This window comes from Tyto alba, unplaced genomic scaffold, assembly GCF_018691265.1.
Source record: "Tyto alba isolate M040663 unplaced genomic scaffold, T.alba_DEE_v4.0 Super-Scaffold_26, whole genome shotgun sequence".
In the NCBI taxonomy this organism is placed as follows: Eukaryota; Metazoa; Chordata; class Aves; order Strigiformes; family Tytonidae; genus Tyto; species Tyto alba.
In genome coordinates this window covers 12,436,609-12,454,709 of record NW_024881300.1, presented here as the reverse complement: position 1 = coordinate 12,454,709, position 18,101 = coordinate 12,436,609, and the positions used below count along the sequence as shown (strand labels likewise).

Sequence of the window (18,101 nt, the reverse complement as noted above, 5' to 3'; positions counted from 1 at the left end):
AATCTATGCTGAAGTTCTCCAGCTGAGAGTCACCACTTTTTAGACCAATGCAGTTGATGAATGTTTTGCCAGCGGTATCTTAGTGATGAGCATCTTGCAGAGGGATTTTCTTGGTTTTGCTGGTTTCTTGTTTACAAAGAGCTACTTAACGTAATAATTCTCAGATGTCTTCACAACAGATAATAGAAGCAGCATTTCAGAAGAGTGCTACACAAAGCTGGGGGTATGACTGGGTTACGGGGAAGGTTTGTTTATGGTAAACGCCAATCACAAAACCCATCAGATGCAATACTTTGAAGACCAAAAGCAACAACAAGTTTTTCTTCTTTGATTTTAAAGCTAAATCTATCATTTGCTGTGCTGAAAATCCCTGACAATAACCGGTGAAATAACAACTCTAAAAGAATTTAAAAATCATTACTTTAACAGTCACTTTTTTTTATTTTAAAAGTTTTTGCCATTCTAAGGAATCCAGATAGGCATATGCAAACAAGTATTTCCAGGAGGTATGTCCTTGAAAAATCTGGAAAGAATAAAGGAACAAAAGACCTGGTAGGTGTGCTGCACCTTCCTCAAAATTGCTTTCCTTCAATAACTTTGTTAAAACAATCCATAGTTACATACGTAAGCTCAAAAGATTGTATTTCTGAATAGCTATTTAACCGAAGGGAACTACAGTCATTCTAAAGACACATCTGTTACAATCTATAATGAATGTAATCTTCAAGGGGCAATAACTTCTCTCAATTACACAATTTTTCTGTTAAAAAGGGCATATGTTACTATCTGGGTTGTCAGCTCCTCTGGCCATGGACACACACATTTCTCAGTAACGTATGTTCGGCACTCCCAGTATGCTATCAATAAGATCAGTAATAATGTTAGAATAGGGGATTTTTAATCACATGTTAACATAATATTTCAAGTTATTTTTACAATATAAATACATAGGACACAACAGCTGTTTGGAGATCTCCAATTAGAGCTGTTTTGTGTCTGTCTCTATGGAAAATGCCTTTGGCTAATATAATTTAAACCTCTTCTGTAAATGCATTTCATGCTTTGAAGTTAGCTAATAATTTCTGTCATTTAAGAACAATGTTCCGTGATTCACTCCTATTAGCCAAAGTGAGAAAATGAGCACTCCCCTTGGCTCCCCGCTCCCCACCTGCCCGCGTGCTGGAGCGCCGGTGATCTGCTGCCCTTGATGTACCAAGAGCTGCCCCGCTGCTGTGACACGCTGGGTGGGAAGGTGTCGAGGACTCTGGGACAGCATTCTTACAAAGAGCACAGGCGGCAGGGGGAACTTCAGAGTTAGGTCCCAAGGTCGCAGCCAGAATCAGGAAGGAGAACTATAAATTACAAAGCACTGGACAGCAGCCAAACCCATGGGAAGCTGCATTTAGCATATCATTCTCTAAGCAGCAGGATGAAACCTTAACTCCTTTTTAGACAGAATTTGAATGGAATTTGTTGTAAGATTGAAATATCACCAACTGACTTTTCATGACAGTTTGAAAACGGGTTACAGGCATGGGGGGATCCCCTTCGAACCAGCCTAAAATAATGATGAGGATGATGGTAGGGCCCTATCAAATATTTATGAAAGCCAGATGAATTTCTGTGATACTGACATGCTGATATTATAAGAGACCTCAAATAAACTCCTGACATTAACCTAAGATCAGATTTCTCCCAATGTAAACCAAAGGTCAAAGAACAAGCTGATTCTAGTATTTTGAAGTAAAAATGCTGCAATGGAGACTAATAGCAATGTAGTTAAATGCAGGTAAATGCGATGATTTATTGCTTGTAGATACTATTACAGACTTGCAATCAGTGCTGTCAGCCTTCTGTGTAAGTTGTAGAATTAGAACAACTTTACGTGAGCTATAGCCTCCTTGGGCAGTGGCTCCCATGTGTTGTGTGAATACACAATATCTAATGCTGTGGGGACATGAGTCCTCCAGAAGTTGCAGCATACACAAAACAATATGAGCATTGCTATTCCAAAGCATTTTAAAAAATTAAAGTTTTTATGAGAGAAGGATTAATTAATTATTTTAAGGATGCAAAAGTTACTTTGGGTTTTAAATGTTGAAAAAATACAAAAATGAAACAATCCATGTAAATTTTATGTATCATAAATGCAAAACCTCTGCCTCTGCCATCTCACTGTCGCACCATTAAACTCCGAGACCCATATTTAAAGATGTGAAATAATATTATTGTCGGTCTCTGTGGGAAAAGGGGCAGCTTGAAAGCAAATCCCTTCCCCCATGTCTGCAAAGGAAGAATACTGGCATTAAGTGCTGAGACAGCTGCCATCCTTCCATCTTGGCACCAAGTTAGGTGATGGAAAGCAGTGAAGAGATGCTAGAGACTTCAGGGAGGGCTGCGTAAAGGCAGAGGAGAGTAGTAATTTATTGGACAGCAGCTTCCTCAGATGGATTGTACAGCCGTAACTAGTAAGTAGATGAGAACCATTTTGCTAGAAACCTGTAAGTGATTCTTTAAAAGTGTCACATGGCTTTGCGACCAGGGAAGGTACTGTTAGCATGAAACACTAACAACGTGGCGTGGCTGATCTGAATAGTTGTGAAGAAAAGCCAGAAAAGTAATAAATTAGCTTTTGTAGTTGGAGAGTTGTTTTTTTGCATGTGGGTATACTTTTGGGGAAAGCTGGAAAAAAAATAATCTAAGTATTGATAAAACATCGTAGAGATGGCAGGGAAGGAACTTTCCCTAGAACTGACAGATGTGTTAAATCTGTGTTGGACAGACTTAAGTTCTGGGGTGGGAGATGAAAGGATGAAATAATACTTGGTTGTGCTCTGTCTTATGTCCCAGTGCTCTGATAACCTCTAGATGAACAGGATTTGGTCACTGCAGATTAGGACAGGATTATCTCTTCTCCTACTTGAGAAACCAGGCAAATAGATTTCTGCCGCAAGAAAGGAAGGGCAGCGTTCTGTAAGTATTCCTTTCTCCCAGCTTTGGCATCTGCTAAAATAGAGAAAATAACTGCTCTTCTGAACTGCAACACAAAGAAGAGATTCACAGCATCCTTCTGTGTATGTGCCTGCAGATTTATATGTCTTATTGACCGGGATGGTACTTTTACAATTTCTTCCTTTATTTCATAGATCTTTTCACAAATGGATTTTGTGATCCTTAAGAAATGAGATGTCCAAAGTTTTACAGAACAACACCCTTTGGGGGGTTTTGCCAAATGAAAGAGCAATGTGGTTTTTATTTCTCCTTATGCACTAGTCTAACTTTTGATGCACTCTTTGGATTTCTGAATTAATTTTACTAATTCAGCTCATACTGATTCATATGATTTAAGCAGATCATACAGCTTACACAAAAAAACGCTGATAAAGTTTATTAAATAATTACTTATGTAACATCTTCCATTAAAGAACTTAAAAGCAACAGAAAAAATAATTTATCTTCTTTGAGCTTAGCAGTATCCCCGTTTCAGAATATAAAAATGAAGGAATGTTAAATCAAATATTCAAAGAGAGGTGCCTAAAGTTTGTCATCTAAATTTATATGTCACCAGCTAACTATTGCTTTGATTCTCCCAACTCAGAAGGGGGATCGTTTTTGCATTTGAGGGTCACACTAAATAGAATGAGAAACCAACATTTCTCAAACTATTTCTGTGCAGGTATTAAAGGGACACAAGTTTAAAACCCAGGATCTCATGCATCTTTGGCTCAAATTAGCAAAAATAGTTTAAAAATAAAGCAACTTTTATTTAGCTCCTAGCTATAAGTGGATGTTGGATTGCAGGCATTCAAGTTCAAAAACCACGCAGAAAGTTTATATAACTGATCCTGCCACCTTTCCCAACTTGAGTAATTACTGCTCCCTCAATGAGTGTCATTTACTTACATAAACTGACTTTCGGGAGGTTGGTTACTGTATGAATGGGGGTTGGAAGATCAGGTCCTAGGAGATTTTATTGTGGTTGTGCTGCTCTTTGGCAGCACTGAAGACAGAAATCAGCCCTCCTGCGTGCCTTCTGTCTTCATCCCAGGCACAACCTCCAGCCCCCTCTCTTGTTGCAAGGACTCGCATCTCTGAGTGAGCGAGGCTTCTTTCTGATGAAGAGTGAAAGACCGTTTATGGATGCTGTGACACACGTTTCAAATTAAGTATTTTAAGGGAGGTGCAATAATTGCCAGGTCTGCATATTTAATGGACCTTGAGCTATAAACATGCTCAAAAAGTGCCTAGTTAATAACAGTTTGACAGTGAATTGGCACGGTGCTAAGCTCCAATGCATCAAATTAGCATCGATCCGCAAAATGTTACTGAAAGGTTTCTTAAATCTGCCAAGTTTTGAAATCAATTCAGGAGAAGAGGGCTTTTCTCCCCACCCCACCTTTTTTCAAAGTCCTTTCTAGTTCCTTACCATTGAGTCCAAGGGCATTCCTTCAGAAATGCTTTAGAATTGTTAATTCTTTTCAAACTTTGTTTTCCCATCCTCATTTAAGAGTGACCAGTTCCTCTAGGGTATTACTTCAATGTACAATTTAAAATCCTCTCCTGCTTGCTCTGTGTCAGGAGGAGCAGAGAAGTGACCGTGCGGTGCCCAGCCCAGGTTCAGCTGGGCTCTGTGCAGACGATGCATGTTTGATATTTGGGGATGCAGGTGCTCTGCTGCTTCCAGCGGATGGCTAATAACTTCCAGGTGGGATTTGAAGGAACTGGCACTGCCCCATCACATTCCTCTATGGCTTCGGTCCTGGCAACCTCAACAGATTCCCCTCTCCCTGCATGATATTAATACAGCTGCGCTCAGTGGACCCGACTATGCTGGAACACCCTCAATAAACAGGAAAGCTGGCATGCTCTGCTCTCTGAAGGGTTCATGACTCCGCTGTAGTTTCAGCTCTGTCTGCCAGTGCTGGGGTTTGTTAACCTTCCTGGAAGCCTGCAAAGCCACTCTGCTCTGGGGCACGCTGCTGGGGGACTGCCAGGGGCTGGCCAACAGTCTGCCGTGAGGGGGAAGAGTTTGAAGGAGGCTTACACTGCTGAAAGAGGCTTTTCCTGGTTGGTATTAGCTCCCTTTGCTTGCATTTTGGTCTATGGATTTTCAATAACTATGATAGAAGAGCATATGTTGAAACAAAAGTATTAAGATATAATGGTGACGTTTTTCTCCAGAATTTTTATTTTTGTCTAAGCAGGGATACAAATGGTAGGGTAGGGTTCCAGTGTCTAATCACAGAGCTTTCCTTGGAAATGCACTGTAACAGCTATTGAAATGTTTTGCCAGCAAAATCCATGTAACGCCACCTGTGAAAGAGGCTTGTGACGTTTGTTTTTATCCCCTGAAAGAAGGGAAATTGGGTGGCTTTTGGAAGAAAGCCATTGAATGGGCTGTTTGATGGTTGCTTACTATTAGGGATGCATGCTGTGGCATGCTTACCATGAGGTGGCATGTGCCAGCACCTAATGGCTCCAAAAGTGGCATTGCCAGACCTGGAAAGTTGGCCGCAGCATGGCAGGGAGTGTGCTGCAAGAGCGTGCCCTGCCCTGTTCCAACCTTTCTCAGCCACCCTCCCGCTGTGTTCCTCACTGGTGGGGTCGTGCTGCGGAGACAGGGCCCTGCCATGCCCTGACTTGCTCTTCTCACAGCACGTGCCCCACCGCTGAAGCCACGGCTCCAGGTTTCAGAGGTGGCGTTGGGAGCAGAGACTCTGCCTGCAGAACATCTCCCTGCGGAGCGGCTGCTCCAGCTGCTGTTGGGCTGCTGTGGTTGTGCCTCTTGGAGGCAGAAAACCCCCAGAAACATCTGTGGGATCTCGTTTGTGTTCGTCCCCACCAGCTCCCACTCAGCATCAGAAACAGGAGGAGGCTGAAGGTGTTGCTCCTGTGGCTCAGCTGAAGCCAGGGAAAAATGTTGGCTGCTGTGCGGTGACTAAGGCGCACATGCTTATTACTTCTATCAGTTAGAGCTCTTAATCACTTTGTGCTGTTTCATCCTATAACATGAATTCGCTTCAAGCTGTGAAATTCACCATTTTTGCCGTGACTAATTTGTGAAATCTGCCACCTTCCTTTGTGGTTTCCTTTGTGCCCTAGTTAGGCATCATCTGTCCGATTAGGGAAATCTGTGATTTGTTTCTTGCAGTTGAGCCAATACAGTTCCATTCCCCTCCTTTCTCCTCTTTGCACTCAACTGTGATTTCATCGTCACTTTTGCCTTTTGATGTGACAGGGATGGAGTGGCGTGGAAGCTGGGTTTGCACGGGGTGAGCCCTGGCTTTTTTCCATGTGACCTGTGGGTAGGGCTCAGTCTTGCATCGGCGGGACTCGGCCTGAGGCTTTAACCCTGGCTTTGGTTAAAGCTGCTTAGGTCTATTATATGATATTTACCATCTTACTACATTTCTCCCAGCCTGGTTGCTGCAGTGTTTTGGAAATTGTTTCCCACCTGCCTTGCCAGTGCCTTGTTCCACGATACATTCATCTGTTACTTTTCATATTGAACATTGCTGGCATTACTAAATGCTATAAATGTACCCAGTATACCATAAAAATACACAAGCAGCTGACTGGTCTTGCCTACAAGAAATACTATTAGTCTTTCATTTTTCACATGCTCTGGGCAAGATCCAGAGGGTGCTCGAGGAACATCTCACAACTGAATCAGGTCCTAAATTCCGATTTTCTCACTGATTAAAGTCTAAAAATGTTTTCCCACACTCTTAATGTCTTAATTGTTCTTTGAAGACATTGCCAGCTCACCCATCCTTTTACCCATAATTTATACCCTTTTACAAACCCAGTGAAGTACTATTTTAATATTTCTGTCACTGAAATACATTGATAAATGGTCATCTTTTAAGATCAGTGGGAACAGTTTAATGGATGTGCAGGAGAGCTTATTGACTTGCTCTTGCCAAAATGGAGTCCTGCCATGAAGTTCAGAGGGATCGTGAGCTGCCCTGGATACTCCCCATGCTTCAAATGGTCCTTTTTAATAGTAAAGCTTATGGGTTTGTGCTACACAGAGTTTTATGAGATAATGACAGGAGAGCAAAAGAAATCTTCCCTCCTAGCTCTATTCGTTTTCACCATAACTTTCATCTCTCTCGCCCTGTATTCTGCCTTTTTTCTTACCAGTTTTCACTCAGCCTAAGTTAATCATCTCCCTGTCTGAAACAGTCATGTAAATAAGATCAGCAGCACTATTTCTATTAACAGATAAATAAATGGACAAATCTGAGAATCCCTGGCTGTAATTAACCCTTGATCAGAAACCTGGAGGAGGAGGAGGTTCAGGAACATCCCATGTACGTGTGTGTTACTATGTCCAGCTGTCAGAAAACCTATGGGCCTGATCCTGCTACTGCTCCTACAGTTGATAAAATTTATTTGAATGACTCTGAGAGCAGAATTATGCCTGGTGCTCAGCACTCCGTGCTCTTCTTGCTATCTACCGCATTCAGCACGGGAGTCTTGCAGCTGTACTAGCCCAAGCTATTTACTTACCACCACTGTGGACTAATCAGATGGCAGTAAAAGCTTTTACTGTGCCATCCTGTTTGTGATCAGCAGAAACATAAAAAGCATGTTAGCAAATTGATTTTTGGCATTAATTGTGAGCAAAGAGCATTATATTGAGTACAGATAGGGTATTTTTTTTCAGACAGAAATATTCTATTTTAGTATTTTAAAAGTGATTCTGGAAGATGCTGAGCTAAGCCCAACGGACATACTTTTCAAATACCATAAGGCAAAGAGTAGTTACTGAATCTCCTCAGTCTTATTAGCTTACATAAACATAAAAATTTGAATAATGTTTAAAAAGCTAAATTCTCCAGATAATCCATAATCGGTAAATGTTCATTACTGAGATGTAGCAAATATGCATGAGATTTCCCTGGTGACATTTTGGTTACACGACTTAAAAGGCGTAGAAAAACCCTCCTCCACGCGGGGCCAGGCAGAAACTTCTGCAGGCTCCAAGGGTCATTCGGCCACAGCTCGGACATTCCTGGTCCCCTTCAGGAACAAGCAGGAGAAAATCAGAATTCACTGTCTCATTTTATAGCTCTGGTGATTTATAAATAAGTCATTCCCACACAATGATTGATGTCTCCATATAAATAATTAAGTCTTGACCTTATGTTATGACACCTGCTAAATTTCTTGGCACTTGAAACCAGTGCTCAGGAGAGATCCTTGGCACCAGATAAATAAAGGTGGGACTAGATTTGAGGGGGAGGGGGAGCCAAGTTTTTGCTTACCCTCATTTTTTTCTGTTTGATACCATCAGCTAATTGATGATGATGATTATTAATCTCCGTTGCTGTCTACTCTGTGGATTTAATTCCTGCCTGTGATTGCTGTTCGAAAGTTTGCTCATTAGAAGCAGACTTTGATGAGATTTCTAGTAGCCACAGTTTCTCAGAGCCTCCCACAAATCACGGTGTAACCAAGCCTGGGCATTTTACACCTATTTCTGTTTGTGATTTACTTTGCTCAGTGGCAGAGCTCCAGTAGCCTGAGTGACGCTGTCATTCTGCTCAACCAGGCTAGGTAGCAGGTGTCAGCAAAAGTTTAATTTGGAAGCTCATGAATTCAAAAGGAGAGCTTAACAGTTATCCCCAACACAGAAAGCTGCTATGGCCTGCTCCTGGAAAAGAGAAAATCCCAGGGACATGAAAGGAATTGATGAGACGCCAGGCGTCTGACAAAATGAAATCTTCTCGGGATAAACTGGGGATAGCTTTCTCATCAAATGGTGAGCATCATTAATAAGCAAAATGGATTTAGCAACTGCATTTCTGATTTTCACTTCTGAGACCATTTGGGTTTACCGTTCATCCTCCCTCACTGGTTCTGTATATACAGCCTATTCTCTGAAGAGCTGCAACTTTTAAATCTTGCAATAAAATAAAAGCATTTCAGGGTAAGCGTCTAACGTAAAAAAAAATGAGCATCTCTGTTTTTTTGTTTTTGTTTCTGTTTTTTTTTTTTTTTTTAAAAAGCATGTTAATTTGCACACACAACAAGTCAGCTACAGCCAGAAAGCGATATTATAATACAATTATAAGGGGCTTTCCTAACTTCTCAAAAAGCTTAAAAAAATAACCACAGAGCTACGACCCGGTATCGTACTGTTCCTGGTACTTCCCCAGCCACCGCCGGGGTCCCGGAGGGCAGCGAGGTGCTAACATGCTTGCACAAAATTGTTCTTTGCTGTACGTTTGCCACGGTTTGAACATGTCCGTTAAGCGCTGGGTGAGCTGCACGGTGGCATTGCAGGGTCCGAGCTGCCCGCGGCATGCGGGACTTGCCGAGACACGCACCGAGGGCAGAACAGCGCCCAAAGCAAACCCCTGTTCCCCCCCCAGATCAACTCCAGAAATGAGAAAGTGCCTTCACACCCGTTTCTGCCTGCGCACAGGCTGAACTCCGGCTGAACTGGATTTCCAGTCACGGGAGATGCTGGCATTTGTCAACTAGTTTGCTTTGGATCCCGGTATTTTCGCTACAGAAGCCCAAGCCAGACCCGCACCCGCGAGCAGGCAGGCGGCTGAGCCACCGGCTCCATCCCTCCCCTGAAGTTGGGTTCCCGGTGCCGGCGCCCCGCGAAGCCCCGTGCCCGAGCGGGGCTGGGCCGGCCCCGCCTGGCCGCGGGGGGGACACGGACACACGCGCCGCGGCCCCGAGCGCTGCACCTGCCCCTCCGCCCCCCCCCCCCCCAATTAGCGGCGCCGCTAATGACGGCCCCGCCCTCCGCGCCGCCGCCGCGGGCCGGGAGGGCAGCCCCGGGTGGGGGGGGAAAGGGGGTCGCGCTGCCGGCGTGAGGGGGAGGGGGGTGGACACACACACACACGACACGGGACGAGGGGCCCCAGCGCGGCCCCGCCGCAAGTTTGGGCACTTTCCCGAAGTGGTGCGGGGAAAAGTTAGGGAGCGGCCGGGCGGTTGTTGGGGTGCCGGGGGGGCGCAGCCCGGCCCGAGCCCGGGGAGGGGGAACTCGCCACTGACCTGCGCCGCGGCCGCGCCGCCTCCCCGCGCTCAGCGCATCCTCCGCGCCGCTCCCGCCGCTCTGCGCGCCGCAGCCGCGGCTCCGCGCCGGCGACCCTCGGCGGGGAGGAGAGAGCGAAGCGGGACAACCCGCCCGGAGCCGGGAGGCCGCCGCCCCCCTCCCCGCCTCCCGCCCCCCCCCCCCCCCCCCCCCCCCCCGTCCGCCGCCGCGCCCCGGCCCCGGCCCCGGCCCCGCTCCGCCCGGCTCGGCGGCAGCGCGGCCCCCGCCCCGCCGCGCCCCGCTGCGCACCTCCGGGAGCAGGTGCGGCGGCCTCCGCGGGGAGCGCAGCCCGGCCCTGCCGCGCCCTCGGCGCATCATCCCTCGCCGCGGCACCGGGAGAGCGCGGGCGGTGCCGCCGCCGCCGCCGCCGCCGCCTTGCCGGGGGTGCCGTTCGCTTCTCAAGTTTGACACGTTTCCGCGGCGCCGGCCGCCCCCCCGGCCGCCTTCAAGGCTGCTGAATTATGCATTGTCTGAAGGGCAAATTACCGCCGTGCGGAACGAGGGGCTGCCGAGAGAAGTGTGTGTGTGGTGTGTCTGTGTGCGTGGTGTGTGTGTGTCTGTGTGTGTATGCACAGGCGCGCACGCGGCTCCTGCTGGGAAGCTGCATCGGGAGCTGGTGCCTGGGCGTCTCTGACCGAAATGTTGCAGCCCCCGAATGGGAAGTTGCGGGGGAGGGAGGAAAGGTCCCAGGCAGGGCGCTGGGGGAGCCTCTGCCTCCCTGCTGCCGGCTGTCCGTAGGGAGGAGCGGGGCAGGGAGGCTCTTTTCATGTCCTCGGTGTGGATGCAAGCAAGCTGCCGGGCATGTCCTCCTCCGGTCTGCAATTTAACAGCGTTATGGAAAATGTATGTATTTTGAGACTAGTTGGGAAGAGTGGTGGCCCACGCTTACTCCCAAAATAAGGCGGTTGTGAACACAGACCGCAAGGGGAGAAACACTAGAAGTAATTGGGAGAGAATTGAAGTGATGGTGCTCTCGAACAATGCACCGGAGCCAGGGCATGGTGGGGACCAAGGTGCCTTAGCTAGAGCCTGGGATGTGAACTGTGGAGTAACTGCGCACAAGGTGCCTCTTGCACTCTCTGCTGGCTGTTTCCCAGCCTAAAATACCAAGAGGCTTTTCCCGCACAACTGTGCAGCAGAATAAACAGTCTAATAAGAGCAAAAGCAGGGTATAGCTATAATCCCCAAGAATGGCCTCTGTGGCACGCCTGGCTATTGCTAGGTGTAATGAAGTGGCCACTGGATGAAATCAAGAAACACCAGAGCTGGACGGAACAGTGCCCTGAGAGCCCGCGGGTCAGGGCGGTACGCTGCGCTCTGCACCCACCCCTCGGCCTCCGGAGCAGCGGGGTGCCCAGAGCGACCCTGTCTGCCCTGGAGCCGGGGAGCTGGGGAGCCCGCCCTGGGGAGCTCGGCTTGGGCAGCCCGGAGGGAGCAGCCACAGCAGCGGGGCTCCCCCACGAACAAAGGCAGCCGTGTTCTGTTGACGTACCCGCCATCCATCCCTAACAGGACATTGTGCGCGTAGTGTTTAATGCGGGTCAAGATGGATCCGATCTACAACCCTCTGAATAGTTCCAGGTGTGTCTCATAAATAAACTATGACATTTATCCTTTGATTAGATTAGCAGAAATACATTATACTTAGTCTCCTCCCTAACAATCAATTGTTCCGACTAAGTAGGTGTTATTTATTAAAGTATTGATTAGGGACCCGATCCTGTAGTCCTTAAGCAAGCCAGCTCTTTGCTGATGAACGGAATATTTGATTGAGAGTTTTGAGATCAGACTTCATGTAATTCTATTGTCATAGGAAAAAAAGTGCACATGATACAGCTTTCCAGAGGGAGATGCATTCATGCCACTTGGAGTTCAAAGGAAGAATAACACATGCTCCTTGCATGAAAACGGCAATCATCGCTTTACTTGAGCGCCTTCTGTCATATTCTTTGTGACGCAGAGTGCATAGGCTTTAACAGCAAAAATAAATGTCTAACTGGGGAAAGTGCATTGAGTTACATACTATAAATGTAAAACATTCCTCAGTGTCTGCTGCTATGGCAGGTGACCAGGGAGAATACTGTCCTCCGAGGGCCAACTCCCGTTCGCATGGCACAAGGGAACTGTCCTGCTATATCCATGCTGGCCATTTTTGCGAGGAGGCTCAGCAGAATGTGGCTCTGTGTTCTTTATTCAGGTTGTGTTATGAAAAATGCTTTAAATGAATGACCTTGAAAACAAAGCCCAAGTAGGAGTGCTGGCACTAGGTCTAGTTACAGTGAGTTCTCTGCCCTCCTCCCTGTAGGACTCACAATTATGTTTTTCTTCAATTCTGTCTCCATTAGTTGCAAAACATTCTTGGAAATTTGAAAAATAAGGTATCTCAAAACAGTGATTTCTGCAGTTTATTTTTGTATTTGGGAGGATTGTTTTTTATTTTTTTACCCTCTCTGTCTCCAGTGGAACAGAAGGCAACGTGAATCCCTTTTGTTTACTTCTTTGTTTCTGCTCCTGACTGCTTAATAACATAAACAGATATGCATATGGCTCTGGCTGTAGTCTGGTGCTAGTTAGTGGCTATTACAAAGTTAGGAGGAAGAACAGCAATCAAAAAGCCTTGGTTTTGAGAGGGTAGAATGAAATAACAGGACAGAATGGAAAAAAAAATTAAAATATCTATATGAGAAAATAATATACTTGGTAAATGTGTAGGCTGTATTTTCATTCACATATTTATATTAAATGAGATTTATATTAAATGAGATTTCTAATTATTTTGAGATTAAAGCATGTTAAAACAAATGCGCTATTTACTGAAGGGACTCTTTTGTATTATTAGTTGTATAGACTCATACACTCAGGGTGTAAAGAAACATCGCACCATATAATCTAGAATTGTTGTGATCTAGTGATACTAGTACTGTGCTAATAATCGGGATTGCTGGTTATCATACATAACAAATTGTCACTTAGAATCCTATCTATAATCTCACTTCCTTTAAAATTGTAAGGAATTGTTTACCTTTGTTCAGTCATAATCAAATGCAACTTATATTTTCAGGATGTTTGCTATGGAAGGCTTAGAAGATATTTTGGGGAGGGTGAAATTAATTGTAAAGTTTTTGTTGCTCAGACACAGGTTAAATATTTCTGGTGGAAAAGACTAGAAATTATTTATATTAATGATTTGGAGCTTGATATTTATAGCAATACTATCTGAATGCTGTAGAAAAAAGATTATTTCTCTGATCCTGCCAATTATGTGAGGAAAAAAAAAAGTAATTTTTTAAATTATTATATATATAGGAAACTTCATCTTATATTGAATCTTTACTCATCTCTCAGAAAATAGCACAGAGAAAAATGAAGAGAACATATGGTGTCTTCTATCAGTCAGTCATCATTACTGCTTCTTCACACTATGTCATCACCCCACAAATAGCAAATGAGTGTGAATTTCTCCCTGCTGAAAGAGAAAAGAGAAAACTGGTTAGTGCAGCCAAGTTAAAAAAAAATTAATAAATATTACAATAGCATCAACTGGAAGATTATATAAAATATTAAAGCCAATGAGAATGCAGAGGGGAAAACCCCTAAACTGTCAAACAATAATATCAAACCTGCAAATGTTGAGCTGGAGCAGAACTCATGAATTTCTCTTGATTTGATAACCAAGCTTGAAATATTGATGGGACACAGTCTCTCTTGCCCATTCTTTATGAATGATTCTGTGCTATTTGAGCTGCTCAAACAGACAGTACTCAAATAAGAACTGTGAGGAATGTAATGTAATAGTTTGTCTCTGGGGCATCCATAAAATCCTGAATTTCCTTTTTAAGCAGACATCTAGGAAAAATATAATTTTATTTAATTCCCCGATGTTCCTATTACACTTCTAGTGTAAAGGTTGCAATTCAAATCCTTATCTGCAAAACCTCTCTGCCATTCTGAAAGTCTCTTGCAAAGAAATATATGACAAAACAGCCTTGGAAATACCTGCCATAGGAACTTAATAAACCCCAACACTGGAAACATCCGTCCCAGCTTTGGAGGGGATATTTCAAAATCAACCTCCTATAGAAGCAGCAAAAGCAGTTGAGGTTTATGGGGGAAAAAATTTTTTATGTGTGTGTGTGTGTGTATTTATCTGCAACCTGGTAAATGTCCTGCGATCAGGCAAACCCTCAGCCCAGGAAAACCAAAGCACTCGTTTTTTCTTTCTACCTTCCTCCCCTTCCCCCAGTGTTGGTTGAAATACCACAAGACCCAAAGGTAGACCCTGTGATAAAGCTTCTGGAGTGGTACACCCAGAATAGTGCAACAAAGCAGCAAATTAAGAGCCTTTTAGGAAAGTCTAAAGCAAATCTAGGCCAGATTGTCTCCAGATCTCTAATCCTTCACTCCCTTTGGATCCTTCCCTTGAAAAGCAGCTCATAACAGGATGCTAATGCACCTGGAATACATAAACTGCATAGGGGGAGCAAGTTCATTTGCAAGCTCCTTTCATTTTGATGCCCAGCTGAAATAGGTGCATACAGGATGTTTGGTAAAACTATGGCTCAAACAACTGCCTGAAACTATGTAGACACTTGGACTACAGTAACATTTCTTCTATGACCAGTCCCGGGATCCGATATTATTTTATTGATGCTGCTTTAGAGTAGCCATGCCTGACTGTGGAAACTGGGCTTTCCACTAAAGTTAATTTCCTAAAAACTGCTTACACTGCAGACAGCTAGTGAGGGTGAACTTGGCAGGTTGGGGAACAGAACAGTGTCAGCTAGCGTCATGGAGGAGGGAAAAGCGCAGTGGTAGCTAATTCTAGGGCTAGAAGAAAGCAGAACAAAAGTTAATTTTCTGGGAGCTAACCAAAAGTAAGAAAATATTAAATAAGTCCGTGTACTCTGGAGCAATACTTCTACATGGATAGTATCTAGAAGGTAGGAGTGGCAAGATCTGTATGGAGAGACAGTATCTTTATGAGACTGAGAAATATCAATGGGACAAATTGTTGGGTACACAAACTGTTCTTTAGGAACAAAATAAAAATCTCCGGAAAAATTATAGAAACCTCCAAAGACAGAGTTGGAAGAAATGTATTAGATCATATGGTTTATCCTTTGGTAGCAGCAGCAAATCGTCCCCTAGAGACAGAGGACATCAGTTATTTCATAAAATATAGCCAGAAGGCCCAGAAAGAACAATATGGTTTAGACAGGAAGGCTTGAGAAGCATTTGATTTAGTCTAAGTGAGAACAGTAGACCTACCAGACTCAGAATCCAAAAATTACCCTCAGAACTACTCTTTGGAAACTCCATCGATAACCTGGAGTAACTGGGAGCTGTAGCTTTTGTCCTCATTACCCTGGGTAGGTGCCGGAAGGGATTCTTTCAGCAGGATGTACAAAGATGTATGTTGAGATATTCCCTACAATAACATAACGGTGCAGAGATTTGGAGTATTTTACTGCTCCTGTTTTGTCCATCCTGAAAGAAAGGTGGTTGAGATGGAGTAATTGCCAATGGCCCTTTGAAGAACTGAACCTGAATGGCTTGATTCTGTAGGGTAATGTTGTTTTTAATGACATAATTTGTTGTGAGTGAAACGATGTGCTGTTCTAACTTTGGGCCTTCACTAGATGTATTCAAATCCCATCCAGTTCTGGCATTTGGGGCTCTTTAGAAATGACGTGGCTGTCCTGGATGGATTTGCTTTGTCATTTCCAGAGACAGTAAAGTTCAGAGACAGAATTTGTATGCACCTCATATGCAGCTCCTTATTGTCTGTCTTTGGGCAAGAAGTGGAACCCTGATCTATCAGACTTCACTGTGCCGTGGCTGGGATGACCCTGAGCATGTTCTTCCAAGTGGATGAGTGGAATGAATCATACTGGAAAGATGAATTGGAAAAAAAATATGCATAATATTGGCCCGCAAAAGTGATCCTAGTGGGATCACTCCATCACTGAAGAAAAGTGTCACAGCTCTTTCATAGGTGACATAAACAAGTTCCTTTTTAGGCTGCCAGGAACAGGGGCAGATCTCCTGACACTTGCGTTCATTTTTCTTGATTTTATGTGTTTTGTAAGTTGATGGTATGACTCAGCAGAGAGGGAGCACAGTGCAGGCAAGTAAGCTTCTGAAGAAGAACCGTAACAAAAAACGCTCTTCCTAGCCCCGGGTTAGCCCTGACTCCTGCTCTCTTGTCAGGGACCTTCTGTCTCTTCAGCTTCTCTTGCCTTCTGCTCCTTTACCCCGGGGAGCATGTCTGCACCGTCTGTCCCACACACCTACTGTGGAAACAAAACCACCTTTGCCCAAATCTCCCGTACACCTCTTTTCCTTTGCTGCTGCTGTCTCTTCCCTCCCATGTTACTATTACCAGCTCTACTGTTTGGTTTTGTTTTTTTTTACCATATAATGTGAAGAATTGATTTTGCGCGTGGTTCATAAGGAGGGGGGCTGAGCCTGTGAACAAAGCCAATATTTCTTGTTCTTCCTTCTATCATTCTTTTGCATCTGTCATGCTGTTTTCAATAAACCATTAAAACAAGTACAAGTATTGCAGTCAACTGGGATTTCACCTAGTCTGCTTGCTTGAATATCCCTCCTGTGAAATGGGAATGTCTTACTCTGGAACCGCTATATGATACACAGTTTCATTATTTGATACGGTTGCTTGTTTCTCCTGTACTTTCACTGGCTGAAATACTGAGAGGAGAAAAACAGGGGGTAAAGGGGAAGCCGTAGATTTAGGTCTGGCTTTGCATAACCTCATTGGTTGGGTTTTGTTTGCAAACCCAAGGGTGCTTGAGATTCAGGTCACTTCTCTCAATCCCCCTGCAGTGGTAGGCGTGTGTGTGAATGCATCAGAGAGGAGAGATAAATGACTCACATTATGATCCATCTTTATTTCAAATAGTACTCAGCAAAAGTAAGAGGGTGGCTTTTGTGTTGCAAAACCCTGTTGATTTAATTTTTATTTTGCAAAGCCGGGCGTGGTTTGGGCAGAGGTACTATATATCTTAACATACAGAGAGTGAGGGCAGCACAGACCTGTGGTTTTTAGTTTGGCTAACTTCTCTGAGGAAAGCTAGCAGATCAGTTTAGAAAAAAAATAAGTAAAGTATCTTTGGCCTGTAGATCTTTTCCTGATTCTTCCCTCTCAGTTTTTATTTCTGAACAGGCATCGTCATCTCATCTCATTAGAGGTAATAGAATCTGAAGGGTAAGAAGGCAAAAATCCTGGCTACTGACATATGTGATGCAAACTAGCTCTTGTTTCCTTTGTAAATTGGGGATTGTGGAATACTGTAGCAGATGTTTTGTCAACTGGGGAAAGCCTGCTGTTGTCCTTTAAAAATCAGCTGCTGCCTAGGTGCGCTGGTTTTCTTCAGAGTTAAAGCAGTGATGCTTCCAGAATCAGGCTTCCAGTCTTCCCTGAATTTTGAATCACAAAAGCATCTCCAAGGTCACTCCCTGGAATACCTTTGGATTTTCATCACTTTGGGCCATCTGGACTAGATGAGCAAGGTGATATCAGTGAACTCCTTTGTGAACGACTACCCATATGACAAAGGGAAAAATGCCTTTAAACTGTTGTGAAAAGGGGAGGCAAAAGCTCAGGGTGGAACTGGGATTTCAGTTTTATTTTGAACCAAGTATTGTAACCTTTAAAATTTACAAAGGATTGTCAGCTCTTATAATCCTTTATTAGTCTGCTTGGTTTTGATTTCTGTTTGTATTTTTACTGTCTAGGGAAAAACAGGTTTTGGCATCATTTCGTCTGAACACTGTCAACTGTCATTGTAGGAATAAGGCGAGTAAGAATTACTTGTGTAAGCAAGGTTTAATTGACCAGGCACTTAGGGAGAAGAAAAAAAGGAGGAAAAATAAAAAGGAGTATCTGTAGCTTGTTTCAAGCATTCTGTCCGTTCTGGAAATAAAGGAAGAGAGAACACAAGCTGCTGCAATTGTGTGATTGCACTAAAATAGCAGCTTGTGTTTACATTTTAACTTTCCATTACAAGGCTGCTGG

The 18,101-nt window shown here is 44.2% G+C and overlaps 1 protein-coding gene across 3 annotated transcripts in view; it reads right to left on the bottom strand.

The window, feature by feature from the left end:
• The window catches only part of CHST8 (carbohydrate sulfotransferase 8), a 188,362-nt gene extending 177,739 nt beyond the window's left edge, over positions 1-10,623 (bottom strand). For 2 of the 3 annotated variants that reach the window (XM_042797727.1, XM_042797728.1), the window contains exon 1: positions 10,313-10,623. The gene's annotated coding sequence lies outside the window, so the exon portion shown is untranslated. Of the gene's footprint in view, positions 1-10,023; positions 10,130-10,312 lie in introns of those variants that run through there. The other variant, XM_042797726.1, reaches the window with a different exon arrangement.
• Between the last annotated feature and the right edge of the window lie 7,478 nt (positions 10,624-18,101).